Here is an 8,677-nt window from a genome sequence, read left to right as displayed (position 1 = left end):
GGGGACCTCACTGATGCAGTAATCCATTGGATGGATTAATGATGTGAGTGGAGCACTGTGTGATGACTAGGCAGGTGGGGCACTGGAGTGTGCCTTGGGCATGGTGTGTCTTGTCCCTGACTCCTTGGCTCTCTTTGCAATGAAGCTGCCATGAACTGGCAGTTTCCTCTACCACACCCACGAGCTCTGCCTCACCTCAGGCCCAGAGCAATGGATCAGCCCACCACGGACTGAACCTCTGAAACCATGAGCCAAAACCAACTGGTTCTTTTTTTTTTTTTTTAACCAGGGATTGAATTCAGGGGCACTTGACCACTGAGCCACATCCCCACCCCTATCTTTTATTTTATTTAGGGCAGGTCTCACTAAGTTGCTTAATTCCCTGCTTTTGCTGAGGCTGTCTTTGAACTTGCAATTCTCCTGCCTCAGCCTCCCGAGCTGCTGGGATTTCAGGCATGCGCCACTGTTCTCAGCTTCCCAAAGTGCTTCTTGCCCCATATTTTGTCTTAGATGAAAAGCTGACTAACACACTAAGCTCCATGTTTTCATTTGAGCAACCTGAGCAAAAGAAAAGGGAAGAAGGCTTGAAAACTCACTCATGGTGCCATGTGCCCAGACGACCTCTGCCACCACCCTGGAGCACCTCATTATCCTGAGTGTGTGTGTGGACGAGGAGGGATGTATGAGCACACCATAGTGAGCCTGATAAAAGTGCACTTGTAAAAGCTTAGTGGCTTCGTTTGTAATCATTCAGTGTCATCTCAGGTCCGTGGAGATGGCTGGTGTCATTCCCAATGCTGCACAGTGGTCCACTAAGCAGAGCCAGCTGCTGGGTTGACTGGCCCTGGTGATGTCGAGGTCTTTCTCATTATCTTTTGTGGCTGGCTCCTGTGGCCAAGTCTTTATGTAGGGCCAGCCCCTGTGAGCTGTCTGGAAACCATATCAGGCTATAAGACTTCTGTGTGCGTGGCCAGGTTGCCCTCTGGAAAGGCATGAGGATACTTTGCCCTGGTCAGTTGGCACCATTGGCTTTGTCTCCCTGACAGGAATGCACTGCATTTCTCTAAAAGATGAGGATGGTGTCACAGTCACTTGTTTGCTTCTTATGTGAGGGTCATGCAACGTCCTTGTCCGTCTCATTTGGGAGGTCTGCTTTTTGATCCCTGTCTTGTGGATGTCTCATGCCCCTTTTCAGTCAGCCATGAGCGCACTTCCGCACCATTGGGATGGTGGCCCTCAGAGGCCCCGTTTATTTTATTACTGTTTTTGAAGTGTATATGGCTGGAGTAGGCAAAGAGGAACACCTTTGAATACCTAAGAGAAAGAGCTGGAGCTTCCCATCCCCAGACTAATTTTATGTCCTGCATTGGCTGCATGTGGAAAGGGCAGTCCTCTGCATTAGCCTGTTTGGTCCTTCTCCACCCGTTTCCCCCCTACTTTCACTGGTGCATTATAATTACATGTAATGATGGGGTTCCTTATTACCTATTCATATCTGCACAGGTGTAATAGTGAAATCCAGTCAGCTTCTTTCCCAGTGGGCCCAACCTGTTCCTCTGCTGGCCTCCCTTCCATTTTCATGAGGACCCCCGTCCCCCACACCTTTTCTCTGGCTCTTGCAAGGGAGAACCACGTGACCTCGCGTCTGGCCTGCTTCACTTAATGTCCTCCAGTGCCTTTTGCTTGTGCTCCATGCTGCAGTTTGTTTCCCTGCTGAGTTTCCAGCAGGAACCTCCCAGGGTCACCTGAAGATGGAGCTGGCCATCTTTCAGGAGCCTAAAACAATAGGAACTTGAACCTGCCTCCTGGGTTGGTCCTGGAGGCCAGGCTTAGGGACAGGAAGGGCAGCTGGGCCTGGCCACACTGGCCCCAGGATAGCCTACACCGGCACAGGTGGGGTGCAGCTGCGGCACTGGGGGGTGGAGTGGGCGGAGCAGAGCAGGTGGGGCAGAGGTAGGGTGCAAGTTGTGACCCCTTCCAGCAGGGAACATCCGGGCTCAGGCGTGGCACTCCCACACTTGTCGTGGCGGTGAGCTTGCTGCCTGCCTCGAATCCCATCACAGCTGCTATGGAGGCCTGGGCTGTAGCTCCGTTCCTCCTTCCACCTGCTCAGCCTGCACCCAGTGTGGCTCCAAGGGTCATTGCTGCTATTCCCCTGGGTCCTGGTCTGCCTGTGCTCTGCTGCCCTTGGCTCTTCCACATGGGCTCCAGCTCCCAGCCTCTCCTTCCTATGGTCACTCTGCCATTCCCTGCCTCCTCTTCTGTTCTCTGTGGGTGTTCTTTGCAGCTTCGTGTCCATGTTGCCCAGGCCTCCATGGCAGCTCTGATGGGACTTGAGGCAGGCAGCAAACTCACCAGACCAGAGATGCTGCTGCCACCAAACCAGGTGACAGGCCTTACACCCAATAACTTAGGAGACCGAGGCAGGAGGGTCACAAGTTCAAAGCCAGCGTGGGAACTTAGTGAGGCGCTGTCTCAAAATTTTAAAAATGAAAAAAGAATAAAAAGGGCTGCAGGTGAAGCTCAATGGGTGGAGTACCCCCAGGTTCCATCCCCTATGGTGAAAAAGAAGGAAAGGCTGAGCATCTCTGCTAGTGACTAGCAGCCCCTCCTGAGCATCTCTGCTAGTGACTAATGACCCCAGCAGCCCCTCCTGGCCTCCTCCCTCAGGTAGCAGCCAAAGACAGGAAGAAGCTCAGTAAGGAGCTGGTGGGCAGGAGGCTGCTGTCTGTCTTCTTGGGTGCCACCTCATGTGCTACCGTCCCGAGGCCTAAGGCTGGGCCCACAGACTGAGACTTCTCAGCCCCCAGTGCCCCCACTGTCACACCTGCACGTCTCTACTGGGCCAGACCCAGGCTAAGGCTTCCTGTACAGTGTTAAGGCCCAATACCCATACTGAAGGGCCTCCCCACAGGCATGGCTGTCTTGCTGCTCTGCCTCTAGCCCGTGACCCCTCTCGCTGTCGTTAGCATTCCCGACTACAGCAAGTTCCCCAGAAATAGGGCTATGACCCCATGCTCAGCCTCGTCCTACCACAGAGGTGCCTAGAGTGCCGGCTGGGGGTAACAGAAGATGGGAGGGCGGGCACAAGAGGGGCAGGTCTGAGGACCGCCGCTGAGTGGGGTGGGGGCATCTGGGACTGAGCATGCTGGAGCTCTGCTGCGCAGCCCCCCTGAGCCACCTGGAGATGGGATCCTATGCCCTCCAGCCAGCTGAAAGTGACCCTCCCTATGGGATCCAGAGCTGACAGAAACGACAGTAGGGGGCCCTGACACCTCAGTGTCCACACAGCTGCTCCGGAACTGGGCCTCCAAGGCCAAGGTCACCTGAGGCCCCAAGGACCACATTTCTCCCAGAAATATGGGTTGGAGAAAGGGTGCTGGTGCTGTCTGGTGAGGCAGGTGGCCAGACCCCATCTACTCCACCCCTGGCAGAAGCTCAGGAGAAGGAGGCTCATGGGAGTCATTGCAGAGCTGGGAGATGTGGCTGCAGGTACCTCTGGCCCCTGGCCACCCTTACGTCAGAAGCTGGGTTCTAATAGCCAATGTAGCAGAGCACCTGCCCACTGTGCCTTCTTACCACTGCCCTTCTGGTCTGGCCAGATCCATGTGCTTGAGTTGCTGTGTCTGGCTCCAGGCAGAGGGCTTTTGGGCATAAAAAAAAGGAAGAAGTTTTGAGTTACCCATGTGGAACTGCCCGAGAGCTAGGCAGAAGCATCTCTGTCATTTCCACAAGATTTGCAGGTATCTCCTCTTTCTTTACCCCCTTTTGGAAACAGCTCTGTTTCTCAGAGGTGTGAGATCACTTCTGCTCTATTTTGTTTCAGAAACATCTGAAAATCAACGGGTAGAGATGAATTTTATGCCAACTCTGGGCTTTCCTCCATCCAAATTACACATTTATTGAGAAGAGCTATGTCTGTAATTTCCGCAGAACATGAAAAGATCATTTAAGAAAACTGAGAAGCAGGGTGCTCTGCTCCTCATATTGTATTTGCACAGCAGTTCTGATTTGGGCTTTTTATAGAGTTTTGTTATTTTATTTCCAGTGCCCCAGGTTGGCAAGAGATCTGTCCCGTTTCCCTCTCCTGGTAAATAAACCTCTAGTCAGAGCTGTAGATTAGAAGTACTAAAGCGTCGTTCTATTGTGTGTGCATGGGTGTGTGCTGAGAAGGAGTCTACAGTTCTTGTGCCTGCTGGCCTCGTTTCTGGGTCTTGGTGACTTTAGTGGCACTTCCCACCCCACAGGGACACTTGTGCGCATGGCTGGCCATCGTAATGTGTTTCCATTGGAAATCATACTGGCACAGATGTTTTCAGGCTACAGGCTGCATGCTAGCAGAGTGACCTGTAGCTGGAATTCCCTGGCATAGAAACACTCAGGCTGCTGCTCAGGCAGGGCACAGGCGTGAGGTCCCTCATGGAGTCCTGTGTTTGGGGACTTGATTCAGCTAGGCAGTTCTAGAGACTTCACTGTACCAGGAAACCCCGTGTCAGCAAGGTCCTTGGGGCTAACTTGGGATGAGTGATCACCAAGCCTCAGAATTGCCAAGGTCAAGCTCCCCACAGGCTGCCGTGCCAGAGCTGCTCATGGGGCACTGTTGCTCTACCCACTCATTTCGGGACTTTGCTCACAGGGATGAGGTGTGCAGGGAGCTCATGGTCCTGTGATGTGTCCTGCAGGACTTTCCACCACGATACTCTCACCTTTCCGGAGGTGCTACTTGAAGCTCTGCTCCTCTTCAAAGCGGAGCACGAGGAGATGCGAAGAACTGGAAACTGCAAATGCCATTCGCCAGCTTCAGGGATTTAGCTTTCATTGGTACCAGAATCCCTGGACAACGCTCTTCAGATGATCCCAACACACTGCCACCAGTCCTCTGTGCTGTCCTAGAACCTGCCCTGCCCTTCCTCAGCGATAGTAGTTTTACCCAGGGTGGCTCCTGCACATGAAGACCACATTTCCTAGCCTGCTTTGCAGCTGGTGGCCCTCTGGCCAGTGGGTGTGAGCCCAAATGTGTGTATCCATAGGGCTGTGCTCTTAAAAGGAAGGAAATGTATGTGCTCCTTCTTCCTGGGGTGCACCATGTGGGGCCATGCAGCTGAGGAAGATGTCTTGGGGAGGGCCAGTCAGCATGGGGAAAGAGTCTGGCCACCATGCCTGGGTGCTGCAGCTGCTAGGACAGAGACAGGGACCACAGTTTCTCAAGCGCCCTGGAGCTCCCAGCTTCATCCATCCATCCATCCATCCATCCATCCATCCATCCATCCACTCACCCACCCACCCATCTGCCCATCTACTCGCTCGTCTACCCATCCATCCATCCATCCACTCACCCACCCACCCATCTGCCCATCTACTCGCTCGTCTACCCATCCATCCATCCATCTACTTACCCACCCATCTGCCCATCCACTCATCTACCGACTTACCCACCCATCCACCCATCCATCCATCCATCCATCCATCCATCCATCCATCCATCCATCCATCCATCCATGCATCCATCCGTCCATCCATGCATCTATCTGCCCATCCATCCATCTATTCACCTGCCCATCCATCTAGCCATTCACCCATCTACTCACCCACCCATCCAGCCACTCATCCATCTACTCACCCATCCATTCAGCCATCCACCTATCTACTCACCCACCTCTCTACTCACTCTACCCTTCTATCCATCCATCTGTCCAAACGGGGGAAAAAAAAAACTGCCCTCATAAAACTTATGCTTTTTTACTAGTAAGGAAATCAGAAAAATAAAACATTATTCTCTATTTCCAAGGTCCCATTCTGTCACGTATCTTTTCCCCGTAATATGTAGAAAATCAGGCTTCTCTTTTTTAGGTTGCAGCCACGCTCATGTTGTGAGGCCCCAGAACTACGCAATGTCTTGATTATCACCCAGGCCCCTTAGACCTCTGCATCTGCTCCCACAAAAGCATCTTGTAAGTTCCAAGGGCATCTTGTTTTGCATCCAACAACATCTTTGTAGAAAATTCACTCATTTTTTTAACGAATCTTGTGCCACTGTTATGTACCGGCTTTGCTAGGTGCTGGACACAGTAGTGAAGCCCCAGGGGCTTGCATCTAATGATATACCCAGGTTGATGAGCCACTCAGCTACAATCACAAAGGTGTCCTGCCAACAAGAAAGGACACCTTCCTAAGAAAAGGAAAGAGTATTTGACCTAATTATTTATATTCTAGGCAAATCAAGGAATCTGCCTAAAATCGGATCACAGCTTAAACATCAATCCTTAACTTCTTACCATACATCACTGCAGAAAAAGACAGAGCTTAAAAGGTTGGTATAGGCCCACGTTTTTCTCATGAACCTGTCCTGGTTCCTCTGCCTGGCCTTATGAAGAGAGCGTCCTCTCACCGGCCACTGGCTTCTTCTGAGGGTGGCACCTTGTGCGCTCAGTGTCTGCAGAGCCCTGGGGCCTTGGTCTGCACCAGCTCCAGCTTGTTTCGCCAGGACCAATCCCTAGCAGAACTGTGGAGAGAACAGAGGGTAGATTCAGTCTTGAATACTTCTTGGTGAGCCAATTGAATATTCTTCACTCTTTGGCAGTTGGCTTATTCATTTCCATCACATTTCCAACATAAATAGAAACAGCTGAGTGTTTCTTCCTGCACTGGCGTCCGAGTCCTGCGTTTTTCCGTGTGTTTTGGTACACGTTTGTTGACTCCTCCTCACCAGGCCCACATCCCATGTTCCTCTCTTGCTCACCTCCTTCCCCCCATGCCCCATGAACACCCCCATTCACAGGCATTTATTTCTACTATGAGGAAGAGAAGCAAGCCTTTCAAAGCACAGTGCTGACCACATGTGCAAAGCTGACCCTCAGGGAATGCCTCACTTGCTCCTGCCTACTCCAGCTGCAAGCCCTGGTCATTAGTTATTAGATTAAACTGCGTTTCTATTTAAATTAAACATTTAAGAGTCACCATTTTATTTTCAAAATAATGGAAAGAACACCAAATATCACTGGCATATAAATTTACATTTCACATGTTCTTAAAGTAGGTTAGAATGGTACAATTGTCGAGATGGGTTCCCTATGTCCCCAAAGGTTCTTGTACAGGGAGTTTGGTCCCTGTGTGGCTGTGGGAGGTGACTAGGTCATGGAGACACTTTCAGGAGAGAGTAGTGTTGGTCTCATGGGAAGTCCCAGTGAGTGAATTCCATGACAAGGCAGCCAGCAGCCCTCAGAGAGAGCTGGTGCTAGAACTGTGCCTTTGTGCCTCCAGAACTGTGGCTCAAAGAGGCGCAGTTTATACAGAATCCTTTTCTTCTGTATAAATGATCTAGCCTCAGGCATTTTGTTATAGCAACAGAAAATAAGCTGAGACAAATGGGTTAGTATTTTGCTTATTGATAATTTAAAATTACTTTTATGATATATTTATTTGAATATAAAAAAATTATGAAAAGAATCTCAGTAATGAAAGCCAAATTATTCCATTTGGTAGGGTGACCAACCATCTGACTGGATCTTGGTTAGATCCTCAAGTTTAACCTCCATCTCTCTATGGGGTTCTTTTTTCAAGCAGCTACATAATCTCTCCATACTCCAGATTCAACTCAGAAATCATAGTGGACTCTGTATAATTCTTAAAATAGCTGATAAGACTAAATCTATAAATTCTTTTTTTTTAAAGAGAGAGAATTTTAATATTTATTTTTTAGTTTTGGGCGGACACAACATCTTTGTTTGTATGTGGTGCTGAGGATCGAACCCGGGCCGCACGCATGCCAGGTGAGCGTGCTACCGCTTGAGCCACATCCCCAGCCCTAAATCTATAAATTCTTACACACACACACTGACCCAGTCAAAATAGGCTCTCCAGGGAGCTGTGGATTAGTCTTCGATGTCCATACAGAGTGTTCTTAACCAGCATGCCATTTGCTTCATGCTGCCTACAATTGAGTGTGTGAATCACGATGGTTAATATAAAGATGTCAAGGACATTATCTGTGGCACCACATAGAATTCTTATATTCCAATAAATGGGAAACCCAGAAGAAATGGATACATTTCTAGACACATGTGACCTGCCAAAATTGAATCAAGAAGACATAGAAAACCTAAACAGACCAACAACTAGCAATGAAGTAGGAGCAGAAATCAAAAGTCTTCCAATAAAGAAAAGTCCAACCAGGTCAATTCTCAGCGGAATTCCACTGAACCTTTAGAGCACAACTAATGCCTATTCTCCTCAAATTATTCCACAAGATAAAAAGGGATGGAACACACCCAGGTTTGTATGAGGCCAGTGTCACACCCGTACCAAAACCAGATGAGGACACAACAAGGAAAGAGAACAAGCCCAAAGCCCCTGATGAATTTAGATGCAAAAATCCTTCATAAACTTAGCAAGTCGCATTTAGCAACTCATTAGAAAGATCATAGCCCACCATGAGGTGGGTCTAGTCCAGAGATGCAGGGATGGCTGAACAGATGAAAATCATAAACATACTTCATCTCACGAACAGACTGATGGGCAAGTCACTCAGTCATCTCAGCAGATGCAGAGAAGGGGTTTGACAAAATCCAGCACCCGTCCAAGATAACAGTGAATAGGGATAGATAATAGTGATAGGGATAGAGGGAATCTACCACAACACCACAAAGGCTATATATAAAAAACCCAAAGCAAACCTCAT

The sequence above is a fragment of the Urocitellus parryii genome, chromosome 9 (genome assembly GCF_045843805.1).
Source record: "Urocitellus parryii isolate mUroPar1 chromosome 9, mUroPar1.hap1, whole genome shotgun sequence".
Lineage (NCBI taxonomy): Eukaryota > Metazoa > Chordata > Mammalia > Rodentia > Sciuridae > Urocitellus > Urocitellus parryii.
The sequence above is the reverse complement of the archived record's forward strand: the minus strand, read 5'-3'. Positions refer to the sequence as shown.